Below are 20,101 nucleotides of genomic sequence, written 5' to 3'. Positions count from 1 at the left end.
ACACATATGAAGCTCAAACCTCTGCCATCTGCTGGGCAGAGCAAATAACATTGCACACAATACACATTGCTGTCACTCTTGGCTTCTGTTTATTCTTCTGATGGCCGTGAGCTATGCGTTAGTGAAGAGGCCTGTTGTACTTTTTGGTGTATTTTTCCAACCTATTGTCAACAATGGCAGCTTGAATTTCATAGGTTAATCCTGGGCTAGGTATAACAAATCCCTTGCATGCATTTGAAATTCTGCTCTCTTCAGGTTACATCACCTTTCCCCCATTACCCTGAACAATAAACAGCTAATCCTAAGGTTTGACAAAAAGTCACAATAAAATCAGAAGATCACAGACTTTCTTAAACCTCAGAGAAATCTCAGGCTTCAGTTTTAGCTCACTCTAAGGGAGGGAAAATTATTTTCTCCTCTCTAGTGTATCTAATCCAGGCAGAGGTACCATCACAGAACTTGTTGATAGCTATCATAGAATTTGTTGGTATTATTTTTCAGTGTGGACATCAGGTTCCTCCTGAAGTTCCTGATGGTATCCCAGCAATCTGAATGTCCCTGCTGTTGCTGGAAATCAATTACATCATCCTTAAAATACGTGATAGAAAACAGCATCAGGAAACCTGCAGATTTGACAGCAGTGCCAGCACTGTACAGAGCCCCAAAAGTTAACAATGGCCACAGCTTTGAAATACTGCTGATTCCTTCATTTCCCATTTCCCCCTGTCCCAGTGGTGTCATTTGGAAATACATTACAGCTGAAAGACTTTGGGATGTTTTAATTACATGTGACTAAAACTTGCTGTTGCTAGAATTAGTGCGCCTATGCCTACGATTTATAGGTCTCTGTTTCGACACTAGTGAGGTCATAAATAACATGAAATGGGCCCTTTAGTATTAGGAAATTCAGCGCTCCTCTCTAAGCCTTGACACACATATACACTCAGAAACCATCGTAGGGTGTGTGCCGAGCTTGGTGTGAAATGCAGTGCAGCAGCACTGCGGGAGAGGAGCAAGACACTAAATAATAAATACTGGCCCTTTGGGCAAGGCCATCCCAGTTGTTTCACTGGGGTGGGAGAACTCGCTGCACTTGTGGGTTGGTGTGGGTATTTAATGGGGGGTTATTTCTGTAGAGCATGGACTCCACTTAGAGCTATCAGGGGAGCAGGGGAGAAAAAAAACCAACAAGGTAAAAGAAGTATTTTTGACCTCCTATTTTGAATGTGAGGATGTGTTTCAGGTGAAGAAGCATGCATGTGGTTCAGAGTCATGCTAGGTAATGGAGAAGTGTCTCCTGGGCTCTCTGTCTGGCTTGCAACTCTTTGGCAAGGGAGCTTGGGGAAAAAAACAGTGAAAAGTTTATTCTTCAAATCACTGAAGTTTGGGGAGGATTTCACATGATGAGTAGTCTTCCTTGATGGACTATCAACCACCCCCAAACACAGGTGATCTATAGGGGCAGGATGGGGAAAAAACCTCACCTAGCACAGGATAGAGATGCATGAGCTGTGTCCCAGGCATGATTTTATCTCTGTAGACAGGTGGTCTGGGATTGCTGTCAGAAATGCTTTCAGATTTCACCATTACCAGCACTAGAGAAGGGCAAAGTTTTAGCATGATATGACTGACACTGGCAAAGTACACTTGAGAAAAAATTATGTGAATTTTGCCTTCTTTCTGCTTTTGGATGAGATGACAAAGACTTTATATTCTGACTCTTGCTCTACTCTCATTTGCTAGCTAAGTAGTCGCTGCATGTGGAAGTCTTTATGTGGTTCCTAAGAAACTCACTTTAGCAATTTAGTATCTGGAATTCAAACTTTAAATGGACATTTTTATCTTGACACACAGCTTTTCCCAAGGCATTGTTTCTCTTCACCAGTGAGCATGAGCTTCAGAACAAGGTGTGAGAACCTAAGTAATGAATCCAGCATTTTATTTCACTCTTTGTAATATTCTCTATTATTTTCTAGAATAGTTGGTACATTTGCTGATTGCAAAAGAAAAGAAGAAAAGGCTTCTATTAAAACAACAATGAAATCTTGTTGCAAAAGACACTCATGAATTTTCCAGTTGTAAGAGGGAATAATAATTGAGCTAATAAGGCTGAACAGGTGACTGGAAAAGAACTGGGTTTTGCCACAAATTTGTCTCAGAGCAGCCAAAACTTTGAGGCACCGAGCTAACATAAACAGGGATGTCCAAGAAGATTCAGTCTTTTGTACCACCTTTGTAGAAAATATGAATTTTTAAGAAAAATTACAAAGCCAAAAAAAAAACCCAGGTTATAACAGAGAGTTTTGTCCTGTTCCATTTCCCTTGGAAAAGCCAAGATGCCTTGTTCATGTATATCTTTCTCATTCCCTTTTTCTCTCTTCCTGGTGAAACCTGTGTCAGAACAACCTCTGGCCAAACTGCAGTGTGAAACAGCAGATAATAGAAGAAAATAAGAGTGTAAGGAAACAGAAAATAATGTCATGAGAACATGTTCAAACGTCAGGGTTTCTGGGGTCCTATACATTGTCTGGAAGATAATTACAATTTTTTTTTCTGCAGAAAGCAAGCATCATAGCATCAATAATCATTGTCAACAGCGAAAAAAAAGGTTAAAAATATGCTGCACAGCCCTCAGGTAGATGTTTGAGCCATAGTTGCAACACACAACACATAGCTCCATTAGCATCAGTTTGTGGCAAATCCTGACATGCAATGATCATAATATCACAGCATGGTTTGGGTTGGAAGGGACCTTAAATCTCACCTGATTCCACACCCTATCATGGGCAGGGACACTTTCTACTATCCCAGGTTGCTCCAAGCCCCATCCAGCCTGGCCTTGGACACTGCCAGGGATGGGGGAATCCAAAACATCTCTGGGGAACAACCCAGGGTTGGGTGTCAATGACACCACTCAGCTCAGTGTCATCTGATTGCTTTACTGACCCTTGAAAATTCCAGACTGTGTCCCTTATCTTTTTCCTTTTCCCCAGTCACAGTTTCTTTTTGATACTCTTGTGTGTAATTCCCCTATTATCGAGGTTACAAACTCTGTCAAGAAAAGACCTTTGGGACTATCCATCTATCTGAATAATTTTGTCATCTAGAATCCAGTTCTGCTTGTAGCTTGCACCAGCTGTATTTATTTAAGATTTCCTTTTATAAACTCTTTAATAAAAACCCATGGCAGTGTCAAAGAGTATTTTTGCTCTGTAAAAATGATCCCTGGTGGGATTATAATTTATATTTTAAAATTGAAACCCATTGTCTGAGTCATAAATTTTTTGACTATGAAAATCTGTGGCAGATGTTATTCTTGACTGCACTTTTTGCTCCATTTTAAATCTCAAAATACTGTATTTCAAAAAAAAAAGAGTAGTAATAATAACAGAGAAATGTTCAAAGGTGTCTTAGCACCTAGAGATAACAGTTTACTGAGTTTGTTAAAATAAAAGCAAGGGCGAGAAAAATGATAAACCAAAAGTGGTCTTGGATAAACTTGACAAGGTCACTGTAAACATGGACTGACTTCCCAACTCAGCCAGGTACCCCTTCTGTTACCTGAGATAATTCAGGGTGCTGTTGGTCAAGGCAGCAGTTAAAAAGTTTTTACATACATTCTCAGGGTCCACAGACTCTAACAGAACTTAAACAAGCATTCACCCACTTCCTGAGATATAAGCTGCTTCCTGAGTCAGGAAGTATCTTAGCTCCTTATCTCAATCAGGAATGCAATAACATCGGTTCCTCTTATTTTTCTTATTTCTCTGCATTGTAAAGACCTTGGTGAAGGCCATTTCTTATACAAAGTTGCACAACACCCAAAACAGTGGGACCTATAATATCAGCAATATATCCAGGATAATTAACAAATTTTTTGAAGAGATGTGGTAAAGAGAGGGATGTGAGGGTTGGATGTAAAAAAATAATATGTTGGCATGATCTGTGGAGGGGGAGGAAAAACAAACTGTGTCAGGCAAAGGCAGAAGAGAGAAAAGAAAGGAAAGAGAGAAAAGAAAGGAAAGAGAGAAAAGGGAGGGAGGGAGGTAATGAGGGAGGGAGGTAGTGAGGGAGGTAGTGAGGGAGGTAGTGAGGGAGGAAGGAAGGGAGGGAGGGAGGGAGGGAGGGAGGGAGGGAGGGAGGGAGGGAGGAAGGAAGGAAGGAAGGAAGGAAGGAAGGAAGGAAGGAAGGAAGGAAGGAAGGAAGGAAGGAAGGAAGGAAGGAAGGAAGGAAGGAAGGAAGGAAGGAAGGAAGGAAGGAAGGAAGGAAGGAAGGAAGGAAGGAAGGAAGGAAGGAAGGAAGGAAGGAAGGAAGGAAGGAAGGAAGGAAGGAAGGAAGGAAGGAAGGAAGGAAGGAAGGAAGGAAGGAAGGAAGGAAGGAAGGAAGGAAGGAAGGAAGGAAGGAAGGAAGGAAGGAAGGAAGGAAGGAAGGAAGGAAGGAAGGAAGGAAGGAAGGAAGGAAGGAAGGAAGGAAGGAAGGAAGGAAGGAAGGAAGGAAGGAAGGAAGGAAGGAAGGAAGGAAGGAAGGAAGGAAGGAAGGAAGGAAGGAAGGAAGGAAGGAAGGAAGGAAGGAAGGAAGGAAGGAAGGAAGGAAGGAAGGAAGGAAGGAAGGAAGGAAGGAAGGAAGGAAGGAAGGAAGGAAGGAAGGCGGTACCTTAATTCAGAGGGAGTAATAGACAAAAGTACAGCCCAACTGACTTTACAGATAGATTTTTACATTAATAGAGACATAGCACTTGGCAAAAACAGCCAACTTCTCAGCAACTTCTCAGTATCATTCCATAAGGAAGAATCAAATCATGGGCAGGGCCTCAAAAGAGATTTTGCTGCTTTCAAGGTCATAAGAAAGACACTATCTGAAGGCTATGAAAGGTTTCTAAATTTAAAACAGACCCACTTACCATGGTAGGCAATTGAAACTGTTTATCCACTTTGAACAGATAGAATTACCTAATCCTTCTATGATTAGAGGATAGTGAAGTTAAGTTAATTCTGTTTCTGCAGGCGCTGCTGCCTTTGATGGAAGCAGCTCATCTCGAGGAATGGCCTGCTGGTGTGATGGCGAAACAAATAGTTTTGTCCTCTTGAGCTAAGGAAAAAAAATTTGCTATTGATTTTGGCTTAAGAGTGGTAAGTGCTTTCTGTACGATTCTCATCATGGCCTGAGAGCTGTTATTTTGGGCATTAGCCTCACATACCTTGATGTGGAAGACTGGTGCAATACAGGGCCTTGCAGAAATCTTCTGAGGGGATCCTTAGGGCTCTCCAATTTTTGGTTTTCCAGCTAGGAAAAGAGGGCTGAGCATATGAAACATCCTCTCTACTACCACAGAGTTCAGTAGGCTTGACAACCTGCACATATCGATTATTCTGAGAGAAAGGTCAAGAAAACAGGTGAGCCCTGGTGTTTTTCTACTTATGACTGGGGGATAGTTTATCAAGAAAGATCAAAAAATCTACTGTCTAAACCCCCCTTTAAAACCAGCAGCCTTGCAGGGCTTTCAGGCTGATTGCAAAGGGCAAGAGTTGTTTTCTAAAGCAGTGTGGAGCTGAAAAGGCCAGAGGCAGCGAGCCTGGCAAAGCCCTGCAGCCTGGCAAGGCTTGTACAGCAGTGCTGAAATGAACAGATCTGTGGGGCATGATCAGAAATGCAGACAGGGGAGGTAGAAAAGCAGCAGAGGAATCACTGTGATTGTGCAGCACACTTTGAAGATCAACCTTGAAAAGGCCAGGTCTTTAAAAATGGTCCTTCCACTCAGACAAATCCCCTCCACTTTGCAGGAAGAGTGCTTGAGCCAGTAATAAATCTCCATCCCTTGAGGCCATCTAAGGCACAAAATTTTCTGCTTTTTTCTGTGTCAGACTTCTGCATAACCAGAACAAAATCATTTAACTTGCCCCTTTTAGTGGAGTGTAAAATAAAATATTTCCCTTGTAGCTATTAGCTACATTGAATACAAGATACAGGAAAATCTTCTGTAGTGAAGAGTAGCTCTATACCAGGATAGTATGGCAAATCCTGAGATGGAATTTGAAAACTAGAAGTAGAGCAAATGAAAAAACATTTTTCCTTAAAAAAAAAAACCCCAACATTCCTGGATTGTAGGCTTTTAAAAAAATTCACTTGCTGGAGAAGTTTCCAAGAAAACCCAAAAGGAAAATTATCTCAGGTTGACATTTCAAACCAAAATGATGATTTATAAAAATGTGGGGGACTTTCACTGAAAAGAAAAAAATGGTAGTTTAGGTTGTACTGTAACACAATATTTCATCTTGTTTTGAAATGATCACTCAAAATGGTTTTGTTCTTTTGAATTTCTCACCAGCAAAGTTTTGTGTATGCACGTATGTAGAGCTGACATTCTCTTGCCAAAAATTAGGTTTGACAAAACTGTATTTCTTGGCAGGAGTTCTTTCCTCCTGAAATTTCAATAAGCCCTAACTTTAAGAAATAGATATGTTTAAACAGAAGGGAGATGAGAAAACCAAGAGATTCTGGGCTAGACACCGGGATAGCTGAGGTGCTGGGTCAGCTGGAGAGCAGAGTAAAAAAATCCATCATCAGAAAGGCTCACTGCTGAAAAGAGTCATTGATGAATTGTGCACCAGTGAGTATCTTCAGCTATGAACCTTGGTCATGTGTGAATGCCTGGGTGTGGGAGGGTTGTGAATGAAGGATTGTTCATGGGCGCACAATAAAATAATGTTTTTGGAGAATTTTTACCCCAGAGCACATACAGGCACAGTTATGACAAAACTTCATAACAAAAGATAATTATTCCTTTTCCTGTGCCCAGCTACAAGTGCTTTCCCACCTACCAAGACAAATACCATGGAAAGAAAAGAACTTTCTCTAGAAAGTGGCAAGGGCTGCCTACTGGGCTGCTGTGGCCAGTGACCTCCTCCTACAGTGAGAAAGGATTGCTGCAGCTGCATTGTCAGGCTGATAATGCCACATGGAGGCACAGGGCCCACCATACAATCCAACAAATAGTCAGTTGAGAGTCTGTTCACCACACTGGGCTCCATATCAGGCATCCAGCCATGAGCAGTGCTTGCTGAAGCTATCAGAGATGTTGTACCAGTCAATCAATAACTGGAGGACCCACTTCAGGATCAGCATCATCAAACTGTTCCTGCTTCCTACTCCTAGGCACCAATCCTTGGAGTCCTGAAGAAGCTTCTGGTAGAATCTACCACTTTCTCCTAGTGAATAAACTTAGCTTGGGATGTAGGTGATCAAATTTATAGGTTTCAAATGTAAAAGTCATCCTGGCTGGTCACCCTACTCGCTGGAAGCACTCCAAAGGACAATACTTCTAATTTTAAATCTGATGATTCAGAACCTCTCACCATTGAATATGAAAAAAATATGAACCAAAGATGAAGAGCTCAGATGGAGATATCTGCCTTTTAGCCTTGATTTGTTTGTGCATTGGAAGAGGTATTTTGTACCCAACAGGGTACATTCTATTATGAAGATCTCACATTTGGTAAAGGAAAAATTAGCATCTTGTTACCATACAATATATTGAAGATCACGAAAAGCTTCAGGAAATTAAGAGGATGATGAGAGATGCTTTGTCAGAGTGAAGATAATGCCTTTAGGTGGGTCCATGTGCATACATTTGTGTAAAAAGTACTCAAAAGTCTGGTGACTTCATAGGAAGGACTTTACTCCCTCTGCACTTCAGGATGCTGAGGTGACACTTGCAGCCCCAAGGTCTGTTCTTGTTCAGGGGAACACATGCCAATGCTATAGGGTATTGCATGGTCTCATGAGAGCAGGAGAGAATATAATCAAGATTGTTCCACAGGTGCCTCTGTCTTTGTGTGGGATATTTTTGTGAGGGGTTCAGGCTGATGCAATCCCATGACACCTGTGCACTGAGCTGGCAGGACAGGAGTCATCCACTTCTGGAGCTGATGAGTCTGTTCAAGCCCCTTTTTGCCTTTGTAATCGGAGCAAGATGAGCACATGGATGAGGGGAAGGTGTTGCTTGCAGCAGGGGAATTGAAGCAGAGGGAGACTCCTTGTAGACTTCTCTACAGTACCTAACCCTCCTACAGCCTACCTCAGAATCATCCCCTCTCCTTCGCTTGTCATGTTCTAAAATAAACCACACTATCACAGAATCAGAGCATCTCAACCTGGAAGGGAACCATGAGGTCATCAAGTACAACTCCTTGCAGGACTACCAAAACTAAAACATATTTCTAAGAGCATCTTCCAGATCCCTCTTGAACACTGACAGCCCTATGTGGCTGACAGATTTTGATTAACTTTGTAGCAGGATAATGATATCCTTTTCTTAAGCTGCTTTAGGTACCACACTGAAGAAACCTTAGGGAATTCATATTTCCTAACTTTTCCATTTTCAGTTGTGTCTTGCACCCAGTAATAGACAGGGCTTGCCAAGTGCTCACCAGGTTTACAAAGCTTACCAGCACTTTCGGGGCAGTTGAAATAGGGGTTTAGAAGTCTAATTTTCCACTACCTTTTTCTTTATTGTAGCTCTGACACTTAAGCAGTATATTTTTTTTTTTTTTGCTAGGACATTTCATTCAGCTAGAAAAGTATTCAGATGTGTATTCATCAGGAGCAATCATAGGGACTGCCTACATAAATATTACATCTACCTCACACAGAAAGCACCTTGAGCCACAATGTTCCTTGCTACTGGGAGGCCTGAATCCAGGAATCCTGACCACAGAAAATTGTTAGCGAGTTACTTCCCAGAAAAGAACTGCAGCTTGAATACACCTCTAGTAAGGCTTTAATGTATTTGTAGAAAGCAAATTTATGAGATAAACACTCATGAGACACAGACTTAGTCAATGGAGTACTTTTTGACATCTGATCTCTAGGGTATGTGGGAACTACACCTAAGGAGGTGGCAACAGAAAAGCTGACCAAGGGAAGAAAACCTGTAGTCAGAACTTAGCAAAATTGCAATCCACATCTTCACTGAGAAAAAAAAAATCAAAAGGTAAGGTAGAAAAAATTGAAGATTGATGGCTCAAGAATGACTGTTTGCTTTAACAGAATCCCAGAATGGTTTGGGTTGGAAGGGACCCTAAAGACCATCTCATTCCAACCTACCATGGGCAGGAACACCTTCCACTAGACTTTTTTTTTAAAGGCTGCTAAAGCACTTGCTCTGCTGGTTAGGATGTTATTATTCTCTCTGAGGTTATAAATGATGTCTTCTGTTGATCTTCTTTCATTAAACTGTGTCTCAGCCAAGAATCATAAGGTTGTGCAAGTAAAAAGGGAGAAAACTGCTATGGAACTATATAAACACCTATTTAAAAATTAAATTGTTGAAATAACAAAAATACAGTACTGAGTTCAGTTCTAGCAGTGTGTACATATCTCTACTGGTATCAATGAAACTGAGGCTATTAACACCTGCAGAACATGTGATCCATAGCTAGAAGTTCTGGTCACACCAGAATAGTTCCAGGAGGCAAATGTTTTCTTTGGTACAAGAAAATGTGGTATCTAATTACATGTCCAAGTTCAAAACACGAGATAGCCATATCCATGTTATGCAAGCTTATAAGGCATCCACAGGGTATTCAACTATATAATTCACCAAAAAAAATAACATTATCGAACAAACAGGTGCTCAATAGTACTCAAAAACAACCCAACAGATTAATTTACTAAGATTGCCTTTCTTTGCAATTTTCTTGACCTTTACAGTAAAGCCTAATTCCAATTAGTTCAGTTATAAAGTCCATAACTCTTGTAGGTACCGCAGTGTGCAACACATTATCATTTTACAATGTTCTCCCTGATTTGCAGCACAAAACATGCACTCCTTATGGGAATTTGTTGGCAGGCATGTAGGGCAGCTGGAAGTGATCATGAAGTGCAATTACTGTCTGTGCATATCCACATCTGGAAAACAGTTCTTTGCAGATTTTAAAATAGCCTTAATGAAGAATGGAACCTTGTACTTGAATCGATGGAAAGGGTGAAGGGGTCTCAACGCCAAATTTGTAAGAGAGCTAGAATAAAAAGAACACACTGTACAGAAATAGAAAATAATTAACGGAAAATTAATTATTGTCAGAAATGTTTGCCATCATTCTTCATGGAAGGAAGAAATATCATCTGTGGGCAGGGGTGAAGGGAAGTTCTCTGTTAAATAAAATATCTGACATTAGCCATGTAAAATTTAACAGTGATGATACCGGCTGGAGGATGTTAGGTGATATTATCTCCAACACATAATCTCACGATGTCTTGTGGACAGGAAAACACCAGCTGATGTGAGACGTGCGGAGAGGTTTACTGAAAAAAGTCTAGGGGAAGATGGAGGCAACCCAAGAAAGACCAGCATTATCTTTAAGAGGTTAACCTTAATGGGTTCCTCGTGATGACAGTGGCTGCACCACATGCTGGGTCTAGCTCTCTCCTTGCTTTGGACAATCTCCTCAAGTAGAGTGAGCAGTATTTATTGCTACATCCCTTGGCCACCCTAGCCACATTTGTAGTTGCTCCAGGATGGCAGTGAGCTGAGGACAGTCCCTTTGTGACGTGCTGCAGGGATCTGTTAGTGAACACGCTCAAGAACCCTTGCCTGGAAATGCCCCCAGTTCAGCCACACTTTGCCCTGTTCTTCTCACAGTGTTGACTTCCCTCAACTCGAGCTCAAAGCAGTGGATGCTGCTGCTCCTCAGCACCTCCAAAAATTGCCCAAATAAAACCTAAGGCATGCAAAGCAGAACACACAGTAATTAAGACACACTTAATGGTATTCAAAAATATCTTTTGAATTGTTTCAATTTTTGATTGTGGGCTATGCAACTATAAAAACTTTCTCTTTCACTCCTCCCTAAAACAAGTGATCCCTTTTTCTCCTTTATGCAATGAATACTCAGGTTTTAATCACTCCCCATGCGTGCTTTGGGATAAAGATACAATTGGTCTCTTCTCACAGGCAATTAACAGGACAGAGGGAAATAGCCTCAAGCTGCACCAGGGGAGGTTCAGGTTGGTCATGAGGAAGAGTTTCTTCAATGAAAGGGTTGTCAGGCATTGGAAGGGGATGCCCATGGAGGTGGTGGAGTCACCACCACTGGAGGTGTTCAGGAACTGCCTGGATGTGGCACTCAATGCTCTGGTCTCGTTGACAAGATGGGGATCAGTCAAAGGCTGGACTTGGTGATTTTGGAAGTCTTTTCCAACCTCAGTGATTCTCTTTTGACTACTTGGACACAGATCTCAGAGCAGCACGCTCTTCGCAGTCTTGCATGCAAGAAACCATCCCACCTGCTGAAATCTGCCATAAATGTTCCCTGCCTTCCTCTTTCCCATGTTTAGTTATCAATGCTGGACAAATTACTTCTGATTTCTGTCCTGCAGGTAGGTGCATACTTTTGTTGGAGTCTAAGATGTGCAATTTGCAATATTTATTTTGACTCATTCCAGTTGAAATAATCTTTAAAGGATGCATGTGGGCACTTCAGGTTCCTCCCTCTTTTTTCTCTCAGAAGATCTGTCTAAATCACTGAGTTTCATTACTTTCCACAGCAGGTGAGTAATGTCCTATGTGAGCATTTGTACATTTAGAATATTAATTACTTTTAACAGGCCTAAGCTAAACTACACAAGCAGTTAACACAAATATAAACAGACCTCTACCAACATAAAAAACCATAATGAGAAAGGTTTTTGCCACCAAGCTAAGGGGTTTTCTTTAATTTTTTCTTTTCCTTGAGTGATGAAAAAAACCCTTAAACAACAAAAGCTTTGAGGAAGGAGGCAAAAACAGTGAAGGCTAGTAAGGCCAGAACAGCTGAGGTGGGAATAGTGGATTTCTGCTGTCTTGAACTAACCCTGCTACCTGCACAGGAGCAGGCCAGATGGGTCACCACGCAGGATGCTCTGTTAGCTCTCTTACAAGCACACACCGCAGCCGACACGCTGCCCAGAGCAAGGAATGACCCCAGATTTCCTCACCGACTGCAGCCTCCAGCTGGCTTTTCTGCACAGTGGAGCAAAAAGAAAAAGTATAAGCTGTTTCTCCGGCAAGTCGTGAATTTATTCATCACCTCAGTGCTCCCCAGGCGTGGGTAGGACCTCGCCTGTAAAGCAGAGCACGTTTTGGCAGCTCTCAACAGTGGGTGTTTCTGCCAGAGCGGCTCTCCGAATACTCTTTGTACAGCCAGATTTCATCAGAACAAAGCCAACACTAATTCAAGGCTAGGTCTCTCTAATGATGTTTTATTATGAGTAAACATTGGGCTAAGCACAGCTGTATTAAGTGGATTTTGGATTCTTTAGTTGTAAAGAACCCTTGGGAGCATCTGTCCCTACATTAACATCACAGCGAGTATGGGTTTTCACCCAGTAATTCCTGCAGCAAGCCAATAATTTTTGTTAGGAACTGGAGGATCTCAGGAAACGCTTTGAGAGCTTTGCAATGTTCCTGCAGCTATCTATTGTCCCGGGAATCTCTGCCTCATTATCACCCATCTGGCTTCCCTCGTGTTGCATGCATAGACCACTCTCACCCTTTCCAGCAGCTCCAGGGGACCCAGGAGGGAGAACAACTAAAATCTCCATTCATGGTCCTCCTGAAGTGGATAACGTCTGCTCTCAGGTACTTATCAGACAAAGGAGCATTATTACTGGTGTTATTAGTAGTAGTAGTATTATTTATCAAATTAAGACATTAGCAATACAATGGATGCTCAAATGAAAACCAAAATTCTTGCAGTATTCATAATACAAAAATACAGAAAATGGAAAGCAAAATAGCAAAGTCAAGTGTTTTATGGATGTATTTCCTCTGCAAGTATCTTTGCACTGGTGTGTCCAGGGAAGGGAACAGAGCTGGGAAGGGGCTGGAGCCCCAGGGGTGGCTGAGGGAGCTGGGAAAGGGGCTCAGGCTGGAGCAAAGGAGGCTCAGGGGGGACCTTGTGGCTCTGCACAAGTCCCTGACAGGAGGGGGCAGCCGGGGGGGTCGGGCTCTGCTCCCAGGGAACAGGGACAGGAGGAGGGAAATGGTCTCCAGCTGCATCAGGGAAAGATTATATTAAATATTAGGAAAAAATTCTTCACAGAAAGTGTTTTCCAACCCTGGCAGAGGCCTCCCAGGGCAGTCCCCATCCCTAGGGGGCTTTAAGATCTGTCAGGATGTGGCACCTGGGGACAAGGGTTAGTGGTAAACCAGGTGGTGGTGCTGGGTTAACAGTGATCTTAGAGGGCTTTTACAACCTTAACAATTCTATGATTAGAAAACTGATGCTTTCGTGAAGAGTAATTTTTAATTAACAATAGTTTCTTTTCCACAAAGAGCTTTCTTTAATTTATTTTGTACTAGAAGCACTACTAAGAAGCAAATATATTTTACTAGAGGAGGATTGTCATGAAGGTCTCAGCAGTGTATTTTGCTGCCTGCCATCCCATTCTCACCTGAAAGCTGGACTCACCAGCAAGACTACACCTCCCTTAACACTTCACTGTCGGAGATTTCCCAAATGTTCAACTTTCCTTCAGTAAGAAGAGAAAGCATTGATATATTACAGAAGGTTTAGCAGTAAACTCCAATCTCCCTGTGGCACAATATTCAAAATATTTGGGGGGCTGAATTCATTTAAAATAAGATGTTAGGTGGAAAATCATAATAAAACTGAAATCCTTCCTCTGTACCCCCACTCCCAAAAATTATTCAGAAAGAAATTTCTGCCCAGAGTTATTTTTCCCACTTCTCAGAAGGAAAGAAAAGCGCAAGGAAAGTAGATGCATTTTCCAATAGATACATACTGAGCCTGTGACAAGGTATAAACTCAACATCAACACATCATTCCTAGCACTACACAGATTTCTCTCTGCTGGAAGCAGGAGTACAATTACACATAAGCCTCCAGACAGCTGGCCTGCAGTAGGACTTTTTCAACACTTTGAATTTGAGATGGATGAGAAAAAGAAAAAGCAGCTATGCCACAAACCTGGTGGGAGAAGTTTTGCCTATGGGAGATGATGAATATTCAAATCACAGCTTGCATGAAATGCCATAGCACCTTAGTCAAACAGAGTTTGAAACAAAATTGTTCCTCGGCCATTTTGGGTCTGGTCCACAGTTCAAAATGTTTCAGTTCAAAACAACGAAAATAAAAAGCACTATTTATTTTTTCCTATTTAAAAGAAAATACTTGAGCAAATAATATTTCTTTCTGCAAATCTCTCTCTTTTCCAAAGCTAACATTCAGTGCAATTTGCATGCTCTGTCTTTATCTTCTAGACAAAGATCTTCAGGCATACACAGGTTAAAAAAGGGTTGCCTGACGGAATCCCTCATATCTTTGACCCTAGATAATTATCTCCCACGTGCTCACACTGTCCTCTCTTGTCCCACAGTTTATCCTTGCACTCACAAAGAAAGACTCACACTAACAAATACAGCCTGAAAAATGTTTTGGGATAAATTCATTTACTGTATCGAATACTTTGCCTGCTTGTACAGAAGGTGTAAACACTAACAAATTGGCAGTCATGAAATTAATGATGACTGTAAATTACTGAGGTACTTAACTACTTCTGCCAAGTGTCTCCTGAACAATAAATAAGAAGGAAATGTATTTGGAGATAAGGAAGACCTCATAAATGTAGTAAATTTAATTATGGAGCTCAAGCAAGTCTGGAACAAATATATCAGTAGGTCCATGTGATAAGTAGTAGATGTTAAGAGACTTACTCCCAGTTTTTTGTGGGGTTCCCCAGTTCACAGTGACCAGCATTATTTCTTATGAGTCACAGATCAGGGCTGGGCTGGAAACAGAGCGAAAGTATTCAAGCACTTAAAGAAAAAACAACATTGTGTGTTATCCTGTTCTAGGTGCTTGGCAGGGATCTAGTGTTGTGTACAAACAGCCCAAGGGTAGCAACCAAAAGCCATGGGCTCATTCAGTGTCACAGACAAAATCTGTCCTGCAGGGAGTAAGTCCCTTCTAGTGATAAGAATGAAAACCCAGCCCTTGGCAATTCCAAAGGCACCTCAGGAAGTGGGAGGAAGGTCCCTGCTGGCACCCACATTCTGCAAATGGAGAAAATAAGACCCTAAGGCCCATTTCCATTTCAACAAATTTCCAGTTGCTCAAACTCTTGTGCCAGGGCTGGGTTTCCCTAAGTCAAGGGGAAAGAAAGACAGCCTTAGATGTAATCCCCCTCATACATCACCCCATTTTCTCTCCAACAGCAGTTCAGTGGAAAAGGTGGGGACCCCAGAAATTACTACTGCCACCTCGGAGTTCTTTGTCCCTTGTCCCTGGATCTGTCACCCCTGAGGACCAAATCCTGCTCTGCCTCATTGGGGAAGGAGAGCTGGACACAGGCACTTCTGACAGCCTGGGGAAAGCAGGCCCTTGTGTAAGGAAACTCATTTTTCTGGAGCTTTGAGTTTCTTTTTTTTCCTTCCATGAAGGAATGGAAGAGTGATGTCAAGGGACTTTGGATCCAGCTCTTCAAGCACTGTGAATCAGCCAAGAAGTCCAGCCAAAGCAGCACAACTTTCCCCAAATGCTGCCCCTTCCTAATTCTGCTTCCCAAGTGATTTGCTTACTGTATCTCTGTCTGCCTTCTCCCCACCTGCCACTCAATCAGAGCTAAATGTCAAATGTCTCTGCCATCAGCCATGCCAGGCATGCTATAAAAAGCAGCTGTCTTCCTGACAAACTGTGCTCTCTGAAAGTCCTGTCTTCAACTTTTCTGTCATTTGCAGCCTTCCTTTAATTTTATTTTTAACACTCTGTCGGTCTGTCTCCCTGGGATCGCTCAGTAGCAAGGGTGTCCCAGAGGAGCACATTCGCCTCTACTACACCCTGCAGGAGCAAAGACAGGTAGGAATACCTAAATCCCAGGGCTCCCAGGGATAAACTGAGCAGTACAATCATCCCGTGGTCTGTTCAAACCCTCCTGGAGGGAGATGCTCACAGGGGAACTGTGCTGTGACAGGTCCCATCACCACCACACTCCATACACTTGAGGCATGGCCCAAGGCAGCCTCACACCCTGCTCATCCTCTTGGGCATTGACACCACAAACAGGCAGCACAAGCCAGAGCTAGTTTGGAGTTGCCCACAGTGACTTTGGGGGCCACTTTTAAGGCGAGGTGAGCAGGGTTTACCAGAGCACGGTCATCTAATCTGGTACCTGCACTGCAATCCTCTCCTGCGCATGGGCATGTTCCTCATTTGATGCCGAGGTTGGTGGGCAGGCAAATGCTGGGGCTGAAAAACTGAGAGTAACAAAAAGCTGCTGACTTTCTGTCAGAAAATTGCATATTCTGTGCTGTTTTCCAGAGAAGTAGCATTGTGGGGATTTATAATGCACCCGCCTATTTCCAAAATTACTTGGTTGAAAACCGGTTTCTTTATGGGAAATGGGTAGTGTTCCTCCTTCCTTTCCCACTGTAAAAGGTTTCCAGCTGGGAATACTCAGAATTCCATCTCCTTCAGTGTACAAGGACACAGCCAGATATCACCCTGCCTACCAAACACCCCCAGCCTGGACACTGAGAGTGCACAAGCTCCTGCAGTTCCAGATCTTTCTGGAATTAATACCCTTCATCTTGGCTCCTGCTGAATCATTAGGAGCTCAGGTAGTAAAGAAAAGTGGGGGGCTTGGGGTTAAGTTAGTTCAGGATCCCACCACCATTCCTCACTTCTCTTCCTGCAATCACCCAGTCCCATTTTTATCCACACAAAATCATCACCACTGAGTCCACTTATGGTGTCTCCAGCAAGACACCACTGCCAGCAACAGTGAATTTTTCAGCAATCATGGCATTTTACCCTCCCTTGTAAAACTTTCTTGGCTTGCTTTCAACTTACTTTTATACTCTGAAAAGGGACTTTTTCAGAGAAAATGACAACTACCTTGTTTATTTGACCACTCATCTGTGTTGCTGAGCAGGAAAGGTATTTTTAGCCTGGCAGTCAGCCTCACAAATAGTCCAGAATTCAGATTTTGTTTCTCCTGTCTTGCTCGTTGCCACCAATAAAAACTTTGCAACCAGAAGTTCTCTCTCAGACTGAAGTGTTAGCCACAAGAGAATCCAGCCCTTATTCCCAGGGACACGTCAGCTCTGCAAAACACAGAAATCCTGACTTTGTTTGCACAAAGGAAGATATCACTGAAATACAAAACCACATATATAACACACAGATGAAATAGGGCTAGCAGTAAAAAAGGGGTTGCATTTAATTCTTGTTACAGGATTACCTCTGTCAAATTTTAAGTGTTTATACACGTAGCAAAGGTATTGCAATCTCAGGGTGGACCCAAATGAAAATATTTGATGATGGAGTTTATCTTAAATACTGTTGAGGGAAGTCCATTCCTGGGTGACATGCTCTCAGAGGATTTCTCTCTGATATGGGATATTAAAAGTACTTGTGGAGTCAAGAAAATTTACTATATGCTGAGAGTTTGGTGTGCCAGACAGTTGATCTCAGCTGTGTCTTTGCCATATGCCTTCATCTACACGCTCTTCTTCTCTGTTAACTCATGCAATCATTTTCTGAGGCTTCATTACAAACTAAATTGATTCAGGTAATAATAGACATCCCAACATGGATGCAAAATTAATCTCATTTAGAACTGAGTCCCTGCTCAAAAGCCTGAGAAAGCTCAGTTCAGCAAAGTCTGTAAGCAGATGCTTAAATTCATTCCTATTAAACACAACACAGTAGTGCTTCCCTAAAGATTTTACAGATTTGGGACTCCTGCCTGATTTGTAAGTGGTGAGTGGCTTTGATTTCTGTGTGCCAAAGGAGTTGGAAAGAAATTTAATTTTTATATTGAGAGTATTTCCACCAACAAAAGACGAGTGGCTCTAAGTAGGTCTTTTTTTCTGTCTATTTAAATTAGATTAAATAAGATTACGGTATTATTAGCATCATTAGGGTTATTATTAGGAAATTACTATTCACAGCACTTTTACTGTCATATTCTACAATAAGAAAAGCACATCTATTAGAATGATTGAACATCAATACATAAGCTCCTAATAATCCAACGGTATCAATGAGTTCATCTTTTAGATTCAATTGCAAAAGTCATCGTTTGCTGGTGATTATCCAATTGTTCATTAGAAGAGATTCTCTGAGACTCAGCAGCTCTCTAATGATGATGCATAGTCATTACATTTCAGTCAACCTATTCTTAGTGCAGCCATTGGATAACGTTTAGCTGTTGCTATTTTATTGTTATAATTGGCATGTAACAATGACATCATGACCCAGGCCATCACAGGAGAGTTTTGTCTTGTCACACAACTTTAAACCACAGCAGGGAGATGCAGTTAGTGCTCAAACTGTGATTTTTGGGACATTTTGTAGAAGATGAGATGGTCATTGCAAGAGGAATGTGTTGCTCATTCCTCTGACTGGGGGCTGAACAGTGCATCTATACATCAGAATATAGTCTCATATATATATATATACTATAAATACATGCTACATATATTATATAGAATATAGTAACTGTATATATCAGAAGAGAAGTAATAGGTCTGCACGTGTTTGCTGTCTATGAACTACTCATTGGAAAATCTTAGCTTTGCAGCTCCTTCTTGATAGGGAGTTGTAGTCTGAAGGTGGTTGTAGCCATCATAGGAAAAGTCTGAAATGTAAATAGCTAACATTGAGTGTGCACTTAATCTTTGATGGCCTGGACTCTGAAAATAGGATTTCACCTTCCTTTTTCCACTTGACTCATTCTGTTCTCAAGCAACACATCATGGGAGATTATGTCTTTTAGGACAGGGGTTGACAAGGAAAAGAAAGACCTGAAAGGTGCTGACTTAATTTGGACAACTTGAATTTGAGAGGTCTTTTAGAATTATCCAGCAATTTTCTGCTCATGCTGAAATCAGTGGAAAGACTTCCTTGGACTTCAGCAGTCATGGAGCTGTTCAAAAATAATTGTCAGTTCACCAGGATATTTCCAAAGTAAGTGGGAATCAATTTTCGGTTATTTTAGACTTGGCACTCCCACAGCAATTTACACTGATTAAACTTTTGCACCTTTAAAAAACTATAAGCATTCAGATTTTGTGCCTGCACATATCCATTTCATGTACTCACCTTGTCCCTCACTACCCAGGCAGTGACAAGCTGCAGTAGCATCCTTGTTCCACACATCCAGACATTCCAGCTTCAGACAGCATATATCTGAAATTGCACCTGGGACCAGATATGAGGTATCTCTTTTTTTTCAGTTTAACAACCTCCATTATGTTAACTCAGTGTGAATGCAATAGAGATCCTTAGAAATCACTTTGGTTTTTCCTGCATAAAACTAGTCAGAAATCCTAACTAGTAGAGCTCCAGCAAAGGTGGTTTCCATAGATGAAGAAGGATGGTGATTTTGCACCTGCATCAGAGATTAGGTTTAGCTCCTATGTTCAAATTTCAGTTGTTGTACACATTCAAACTGTGATACCACTCTGAGCAACATCCTTCAGCCAAACCTCCTGTCATCAGTTCAGTTTCAGCTAGAATTTGGATGCAGAGGTCAGGCTGGCAAAGAGACGCCTAGGAGAAGGATTTGAGTACATATTTCCTATGGAGCACTTCCCTCTGTGCTTTGCTGAACAGGGATGGTTTTAAACATCTCCAAATTCTTTGCTGAATGGGTGTTAGCTAAGTGAGAATGAGTGCAGATAGACAAAGCTAGTTGCTGACCTGAGGCACAAAGAAATGCACAACTTTCTCCTTCTTAAAACCTCTGAACTGCTTCAGAACCTTTCCTTGACATTACTTTTTTCCTGTTTATCCTGCAGGAGTGCTTATGGCATGATGACTTAAGCCATTATATACCCCCAGTTCATACTCTCCAGCCACAGACTGGTGGTGTCCATCCTGTCTTTGCAATCCTTTTATTGCCTATCCTGTCTTTGCAAAGAAATAAGCAATCCAGTTTTTTGGAGAAGTGAGACATCCGTTTAGTCTCCGTGTGAGATAGTGGGTGGCAGACAGGGAACATCATCGTGGGGGTCTCTGTGTGTTGCCATTTGCAGGCAGCCCCATCACCACTTGCAATGTGCTCTCTGGGATTGGCAGCAGCCTCCTTGGGACTGGCC

At 41.9% G+C, this 20,101-nt stretch overlaps 1 protein-coding gene across 11 annotated transcripts in view; it reads left to right on the top strand.

The window, feature by feature from the left end:
• The window catches only part of LOC138102991 (urea transporter 2-like), a 302,433-nt gene that overhangs the window by 224,861 nt on the left and 57,471 nt on the right, over positions 1-20,101 (top strand). Inside the window, exon 4 of one of the 11 annotated variants that reach the window (XM_069000880.1) lies at positions 5,004-5,129. The exons of 9 other annotated variants lie outside the window; for them this stretch is intronic. The gene's annotated coding sequence lies outside the window, so the exon portion shown is untranslated. Of the gene's footprint in view, positions 1-5,003; positions 5,130-12,559; positions 12,617-20,101 lie in introns of those variants that run through there. One more of the 11 variants, XM_069000884.1, reaches the window with a different exon arrangement.

The sequence above is a fragment of the Aphelocoma coerulescens genome (genome assembly GCF_041296385.1).
Source record: "Aphelocoma coerulescens isolate FSJ_1873_10779 chromosome Z unlocalized genomic scaffold, UR_Acoe_1.0 ChrZ, whole genome shotgun sequence".
NCBI classification, from domain to species: domain Eukaryota; kingdom Metazoa; phylum Chordata; class Aves; order Passeriformes; family Corvidae; genus Aphelocoma; species Aphelocoma coerulescens.
This window is presented reverse-complemented; position numbering and strand designations above follow the sequence as displayed.